Source organism: Bos taurus, chromosome 10 (assembly GCF_002263795.3).
Source record: "Bos taurus isolate L1 Dominette 01449 registration number 42190680 breed Hereford chromosome 10, ARS-UCD2.0, whole genome shotgun sequence".
Classification (NCBI taxonomy): domain Eukaryota; kingdom Metazoa; phylum Chordata; class Mammalia; order Artiodactyla; family Bovidae; genus Bos; species Bos taurus.
The window spans coordinates 82,162,018-82,170,657 of NC_037337.1; the positions used below are offsets into that span (position 1 = coordinate 82,162,018).

Consider the following 8,640-nt stretch of genomic DNA (forward strand, 5'->3'; position numbering starts at 1 on the left):
AAGAAAGTTCTAGGAACCACGACAGATTTCCCAACCCGGGGGTCTGGCAAAGGGACTGAGAACCCCCAGGGAATTTGACTTTGGAGGCCAGTAGGATTTGATTACAGAACTTACACAGGACTGGGGAAACAGACTCTTGGAGGACACAAACAACCTTGTGTGCACCAGGACCCAGGAGAAAAGAGCAGTCCAAAAGAGGCTGACCCAGACTTGCCTGTGAGTCTTGAGGAGACTCTAGCAGAGGCATGGGTCAACAGTGCCTGCTGCAGGGTCAGGGACACTGAATACGACAGTGCATGCAGAAGACCTTTTGAAGGAGGTTTCCATTATCTTCATTCAGTTCAGTTCAGTCACCCAGTTGTGTCCAACTCTTTGCAACCCCATGGACTGCAGCACACCAGGCTTCCTTGTCCATCATCAACTCCCTGAGCTCACTCAAATTCATGTCCATCGAGTTGGTGATGCCATCCAACCATCTAATCCTCTGTCATTCCCTTCTCTTGCCTTCAATCTCTCCCATCACTGGGGTCTTTTCCAATGAGTCAGTTCTTTACATGAGGTGGCCAAAGTATTGGAGTTTCAGCTTCAGCATCAGTCCTTCCAATGAATATTCAGGACTGATTTCCTTTAGGATTGACTGGTTGAATCTTCTTGCTGTCCAAGGGACTCTCAAGAGTCTTCTCCAACACCACAGTTCAAAAGCATCAATTCTTTGGCCCTCAGCTTTCTTTATAGTCCAACCCTCACATCCATACATGACTACTGGAAAAACCATAGCTTTGACTAGATGTACCTTTGTCAGCAAAGTAATGTCTTTGTTTTTTAATATGCTGTCTACGTTGGTCATAGCTTTTCTTCCAAGGAGTAGGCATCTTTTAATTTCATGGCTGCAGTCACCATCTGCAGTGATTTTGGAGCCCCCAAAAATAAAGTCTGACACTGTTTCCACTGTTTACCCATCTATATGCCATCAAGTGATGATCAGATGCCATGATCTTAGTTTTTTGAGTGGTGGGTTTTAAGCCAGGTTTTTCACTCTCCTCTTTCACTTGCATTAAGAGGCTCTTTAGTTCTTAGATATCTGCCGTAAGGGTGGTGTCATCTGCATATCTGAGGTTATTGATATTTCTCCCTGCAATCTTGATTCCCGTTTGTACTTCATCCAGCCTGGAATTTTGCATGATGTACTCTGCATCTAAGTTCAATAAACAGGGTGAACATATACAGTCTTGATGTACTCCTTTCCCAATTTGGAACCAGTCTGTTGTTCCATGTCCATTCTAACTGTTGCTTCTTGACCTGCATACACGGTTTGCATCAGGAAGGTAAGGTGGTTTGGTATTCCCATCTCTTGAAGAATTTTCCACAGTTTGTTGTGATCCATACAGTCTAAGGCTTTAGCATAGAGCAGAAATAGGTATTTTTCCAGAATTCTCTTGCTTTCTCATGCTTTTTTCCATGATCCAATGGATGTTGGCAATTTGACCTTTGGTTCCTCCACCTTTTCTAAATCCAGCTTGAACATCTGGAAGTTCTAGTTCATGTACTGCTGAAGCTTAACTTGAAGGATTTTGAGCATTACCTTGTTAGCATCTGAAATGAGTGCAATTGTATAGTAGTTGGAACATTCTTTGGCATTGCCCCACTTTGCAATTGGAATGAAAACTGACCTTTTCCAGTCCTGTGAGTTTCCCAAATTTGCTGGCATATTGAGTGCTGCACTTTAACTGCATTATCTTTCAGGATTTGAAATAGCTCAGCTGGAATTCCATCACCTCCACTAGCTTTGTTCGTAGTGATGCTTCCTAAGGCCCACTTGACTTCACATTTCAGGATGTCCGGCTCTAGGTGAGTGCACACCATTTTGGTTATTTGGGTAGTTAAAATCTTTTTGTACAGTTCTTCTGTGTATTACTGCCAGCTCTTCTTAATTTCTTCTGCTTCTGTTAGGTCCATACCATTTCTGTCCTTTATTGTGCCCGACTTTGCATGAAATGTTCCCTTGGTATCTCTAATTTTCTTGAAGAGATCTCTAGTCTCTGCACTGATCACTTAAAAAGGCTTTCATTTATCCCTGCTATTCTTTGGAACTCTGCATTAAGATGGGTTTATCTTTCCTTTTCTCTTTTGCCTTTTCACTTCTCTTCTTTTCTCAGCTATTTGTAAGGCCTCCTCAGACGACCATTTTGCCTTTTTGCATTTCTTTTCCTTGGGGATGGTTTGATCACTGCCTCCTGTACAATGTTACAAACCTCAGTCCATAGTTCATTGGCACTCTGTCTATCTAATCCTTTGAATCTATTTCTCACTTCCACTGAATCATAAAGGGATTTGATTTAGGTCATACCTGAATGTTCTAGTATCATTTAAGTCTGAATGTTGCAATAAGTAGTTCATCACAGTCAGTTCCCTGTTTTGTTTTTGCTGACTATATAGAGCTTCTCCATCTTTGGATGCAAAGAATATAATCAATCAGATTTCAGTATTGACCATATGGTGATGTCCATGTGTAGGGTCTTCTCTTGTGTTGTTGCAAGAAGGTGTTTGCTGTGACCAGTGCGTTCTCTTGGCAAAACTATTAGCCTTTGCCCTTCATTTTTAGTCCAAGGCCAAACTTGCCTGTTACTCCAGGTATCTCTTGACTTCCTACTTTTGCATTCCAGTCCCCTATGATGAAAAGGACCTCCTTTTTCGGTGTTAGTTCTAGAAGGTCTTGAAGGTCTTCATAGAACCGTTCAACTTCAGCTTCTTCAGCTTTAGTGGTTGGGGCACAGACTTGGATTACTGTGATATTTAATGGTTTGCCTTGGAAACGAACTGAGATCATTCTGTCATTTTTGAGACTGCATCCAAGTACTACATTTCAGAGCCTTGTGTTGACTATGAGGGCTACTCCATTTCTTCTAAGGGATTCTTGCCCACAATAGTAGATATAATGGTCATCTGAATTAAATTTGCCCATTCCTTTCCATTTTAGTTCACTGATTCCTAAAATGTTGATGTTCAATCTTGCCATCTCCTGTTTTGACAATATTTCAACATAAATCAACATGCCTTAAAATAACTTTTGGGTAACAGGACAAATCATGAGAGATATTAGAAAATATTTCAACTGCATGAAAATAAACTTACTACATGTCAAATTTATATATTTATTCAAATAAAATATGTAATATGCAATTACTATAGAATATTGCCTATTCTAGGATCTCACATAAATTTCAATAGTATGCATTCTTTTGAGAATTGCTTCTTTCACTTCGTGTATTTTCAGAGATTCATCCATGCTACCTATTCATGAAGTCTCGATAGTATTGGCATAAGAAAAGATATATAGATCAATGGGACAGAATAGGGAGTCCAGAAAGAGTTTTTCTTGCTTTGTTTTCATGATAGTTCATTATTAATGTGTAGAAAAGCAATAGATTTCTGTGTATTACTCTTGTATCCTACAACTTTATTGAACTTTTTAATTAGTTTCAATCATTTTTTGCTGGAAACCTCAGGATTTTCTCCATATATTACCACATCATCTGCAAATAGTGACAGGTTACTCTTTCTTGGATAACTTTTATTTCTTTTTCTCATCTGACTGCTATGGCAAGGACTTGCAATGATGTGTTAAATATAAATGGTTAGAGTGGGTATCCCTGTCTTGTTCCTGATTTTAGAGAAAAAGTTTCAACATTGAGTATGACGTTAGTGTGGGTCTGTCATAATGGCCTTTATTATGTTGAGATACGTTCCTTTTGTACCCACTTGTATGAAAGTTTTTATCCTGAATGAGGTTGAATTTTGTCAAATGCTTTTTCTGTGTCTATGGAGATGATTATGTGCTTTTATCCTTCCTTTTGTTAATGTGGTATATGACATTGATTTTTTTCAAATGTTGACTCATCCTCACATCTCTGGACTAAATCCCACTTGATCATGGTATTTAATCCTTTCTACATATTGTTGAATTTTCTTTTTTTTTAACTTTATTAACACATTTTCAATTAGAATAGGCATAAACCAAGAGAGGGAAAAAAAATCAGGATGATGTACCGCTGTCACTCTGTGAGCAGGGAGGAGGCAGGAAATGGAACAGATGAGCAGAACAATGTCCTGAGACTAGGCTACATAACATGTAAATGCCTCGGTCAAGTCTTAGCCAACTTAATCTACACTTGAAAACAGGAGCCAAGGTTCATCTTATTTAGTTCAAGAATTTTTACACTGAATATATAGTGCTTCATTTCTCAGAAAGTGATACTAGTTATTATTATAAGGAAGAAGTTCCCATTACACAAGGACTGCTGCTGCTGCTAGAAAACCTCAAATGCAAGTAGGTAGCTGTGCTAGCTCAGGATGCACCGTCGGACTGAGCAGCTTGTGTACATCTCCTTTGAATGCAGATCTGCACCTGGGTTTAGAAAGGCAGCAATCATTACATCTTGGCTTTTATTCTAGATGCTTAACTTAGTTAAGGTGAAAATTCAAGCGCAATAAGTAGTTAAAATGTAATGATAGTCGATATAGTCTCTTACAGCTACACACATTCTCTAATAATGCTTACATGGAATAAAACCAGTGTTACTTAATTGGTGTGTGACACACACAGAACTGAAGAAAAGTAATTCTAAATGTACACAGCGACACGGTAAAAATGCAAATACACCATAGAACTAAAGTGATCTGACAGCACTGCTTGATGCCCAGGGTGAAGGTGACGGGTCTAACACGCAGCTGAGCCTGTATCAGTCATTCCACTCACAAAGCTTGTGAAAGATTCAGTTTAGTTCAGTTCAATCGCTCAGTAGTGTCCAACTCTTTGTGAACCTATGGACTGCACCATGCCAGGCTTTCCCGTCCATCACCAACTCCCAGAGCTCGCTCAAACTCATGTCCATCCAGTCGGTGATGCCATCCAACCATCTCATCCTTTGTCATCTCCTTCTCCTCGTGTCTTCATTGTTTCTGAGCATCAGGGTCTTTTCCAATGAGTCAGTCCTTCACATCAGGTGGCCAAAATATTGGAGCTTCAGCATCAGTCCTTCCAATGAATATTCAGGACTGATTTCCTTTAGGATGGACTGGTTTGATCTCCTTGCAGTTCAAGGAACTCCCAAGAGTCTTCTCCAACACCACAGTTCAAAAGCATCAGTTCCTCAGCGCTCAGCTTTCTTTACAGTCCAACTCTCACATCCATACCTGACCACTGGAAAAACTATAGCTTTAACTAGTTGGACCTTTGTTAGGAAAGTAATGTCTCTGCTTTTGAATACGCTGTCTAGGTTGGTCATAGCTTGTCTTCCAAGGAGCAAGCATCTTTTAATTTCATGGCTGCAGTCACCATCTGCAGTATTTTGGAGCCCAGTGATTTTGATCCTAGGATCAGGATCCCAGGAAAGCATCAGGTTCCCAGGAAAGAAACTAGTCTGTGAAAGTCTTTTGAACTGTAAAACCAGGATACGATTACAACTATCTTGATGTCTGAACAAGATACCAGATCGAACAGTAAGATCCCCGGCCCTACTGGAAGACATGAAGGTCCTCACACAGCAAATGCTCACTGGCCCCTGGAAGGCTTCATGTGCATGATATAAAGGCAAGTTGCTGAAGACTTACAGGCGAACTTCTGGGAAGTTTCCACTGTGCCCTGAATTCTAAACCCCAGGAATGATGTGACCCAGCAAGCTTTTCATTATGCTTGGAGGAATGGTGTGATCCAGCAAGCTTTTCATTATGCTTGGCACCATCTGTTTAATAATGTGTCCAAAGATAAAAGCAGACATGATTATAATAGTAACTATATTTAACTATATTTCCAGCTGTGGACAGTACATCTGCGATTCGAGAGTCCTTCAGTCCAATGACATGCTGTCCATTGACCTCACAGGTGTTGTGTTCTGTAAGAAGACCATTTCTAGCTGCAGAACTGTATTTCACAATGGACGTGATTTTTTCATTTTTTAAAGACAAAGTTGACACGTCCAGTACTATCCTTATTCAAGGTAATTGTCCGTTCAAAGGGCCTGTCACGAATGGTCATGGTGATCTTCTCCCCAAAAGCCTGTGTGAGCACCCTGAGTGCCTGATCTGAGCTCCAGCCCACACAGTTCTCCTTGATCTGCAGCACCTGGTTCCCAAACCACAGACCCACCAGGGAGGACCAAGACTAGGCCTGGACGAGCTGAACAAACGCACCATTGTCTATGGATTTCAGCCTGAGCCCGATTATTATTTTTCTGTCCTAATCCTTACACAAGATGACTTCCCAGATTCCTTACTTAATCTCTGCTCTGCAGATTCCCATGTCACCACCAGTGACTAGAAGTTCATGCCAACCAACTGCCCCTGACTTGGTGCTCCAGGAACCATGGCCCTATTTGCACATATTTATTCTTCATTTAAACTCAGTCCCATGTACTGAGAGAACTCTGGATATAGTTTAGGACAGAGATTTCCATCTGGAGAGATAGGAGCAGAGGCTTCGGATAAAATCACTGGGTTGGCAGGGTTTGTGGAAAAGGCAGCCTGAGCCTGAATCTCCTTGTCTACCTTCAGGTCTTCAGGCGATGGGTACAGACACAGAGCAACTGGTCTAATGTGTCATTTAAGGCCACTGTTTCCTTATTAATTTTCTGTCTGGATAATCTGTTCTTAGACTTAAAGGCGGCCATTAAAGTCTCTTACTATTAGTGTACTATTGTCAGTTTCTCCGTCTATGCCTTTGAAGGTTTGCTTTATATATTTGGGTGCTCTCATTTAGTTGCACATATGCTAACGAATGTTATATCCTCTTCTTGTACTGATTTATCATTATATAATGCTATTCTTTGATTTTATAATAGACTTTGCTTTAAAGTCAACTTTGTCTGATATGAATATACTACCCAGGTTTCTTTTCATCTCCATTTGCATGAAATATTTTTCCATCTCCTCACATTTAGTCTGTGTCTTTAGATCTGAAGTGCGTCTCTTGTAGGCAGCGTATAGATGCTCCTTGTTTGTTTTTTTAAATCCAATTAGCCACCTATGTATTTTTTTTAAGATCTACTTCTTTGGAGCTGTGCTGAGTCTTCACTGCTGTGCATGGGCTTCCTCTAGTTTCAGTGAGCAGGAGCTACACTCGATTTGTGATGTGTGAACTTCTCATTGTGGTGGCTTCTCTCATTGTGGAGCTTGGGTTTAGGCATGTGGGCTTCAGTAGTTCTGGTGTGTGGGCTTAGTAGTTGTCGCTCATGGGCTCTAGAACACTGGCTCTTCAGTTGTGGCACACAGCATTAGTTGTGCCATAGCAGGTGGGATCTTCCTGAACCAGGGATTGAACCTGTGTCCCTGCAATGGCAGGGAGATTCTTAACTACTGGGCTACCAGGGAAGCCCAACCCTACGTCTTTTGATTGAAGCATTTAATCCATTGGCACTCAAAGAGATTATTGATAGGTATGTACATGTTGCCAATTTGTTGCTTAATGGTTCTTTTTGTAGTTTTTCTTTGTTCTTTTTTCCTTGTCATTTGGTTTTCTTGAGTAAAAAAGTTGTGTTTTTTCTCTTTAGTTTTATGTATCTATTGTGTATAGATTTTTTTTTTCCAGTGAAGTACAGCTGATTTATAATGCTGTATTAGTTTGTATTACAAAGTGATTTGGGTACACACACACACACACACATACACACACGGAAGTTCCCCTGGAGAAGGGCATGGCAACCCACTCCAGTATTCTTGACTGGAAAATCCAACAGACAGAGGAGCCTGGCAGGTTACAGTCCACTGGGTCGCAAAGAGTTCGACATGACTAACGTGACTTAACAGCAAAGGTGAAATACAATGAGTAACCCATGAAGATGTGTACTACACTCCAAAGGAACTATATGAGTTTTCTAATTTATAGAAGCAGACATCAAGTGAACATGTGTGAGAACGAACGCTGACTATGTAGGATAACGGTAGAGGGATCATAAAGTTGGATTGGTCTGAATTTATTGACGTGGGCTCACTAAGCTGAGATTCTGCATTAAATGCTACAGGTTGGGGTTTCAAAAAGGGCTCTAACAATTTGTTGGTTGGTTCTCTGAAACATGGACCAAAAGAAGGCCTACTGTGAGCCAACTGGAAATGCTGAACCTCTTTTGGTTTAACGTAGAAGAGGGATTCAGAGGCTTAGGGAGACTGAAATATTAGAGTGAAGTCATTTAAGACTTGCTCACCTACACTGGGAGGGTCCAGAGGACATACCTTTCACTTAATATTTTGAGAAATAAATTTGTGAGAGGAGCCCAAAATCCTTGAAGAGCTCAATGATGGCTCTTATCTGGAGGACAGATCTTGAGTGGAAACCATGGCTACTCAATTGGGAAGCTTAATGCAATAGGAATATGTGGATCCTGGGGTGGCAGGGGCCAAGTGATGGCACTCAACCACAAAAGCCAAGGGCGGCATGGTTACCATAATGAACAGCAGAGCCACAGTAGCAATCAGAATAGTCAGGCTCATGCAAACCTACAGTCTTGGTGAATTAATCCTGATGTTCCTACAAGTGAAACAGAAATTCTCTCTTGAGCTAAATAAGCAGAAAAGTTCAAAGTCAAGTGAACAAAAGTCACTTGACTCAAATCAGGAAATGAGTCACAGCCACTCAATCAATTCCCAGAG

At 40.8% G+C, this 8,640-nt stretch overlaps 1 pseudogene; it reads right to left on the minus strand.

The window, feature by feature from the left end:
- Positions 1-3,130: 3,130 nt before the first annotated feature.
- LOC100140723 (syntenin-1-like) lies at positions 3,131-8,427 on the minus strand (annotated as a pseudogene).
- Between the last annotated feature and the right edge of the window lie 213 nt (positions 8,428-8,640).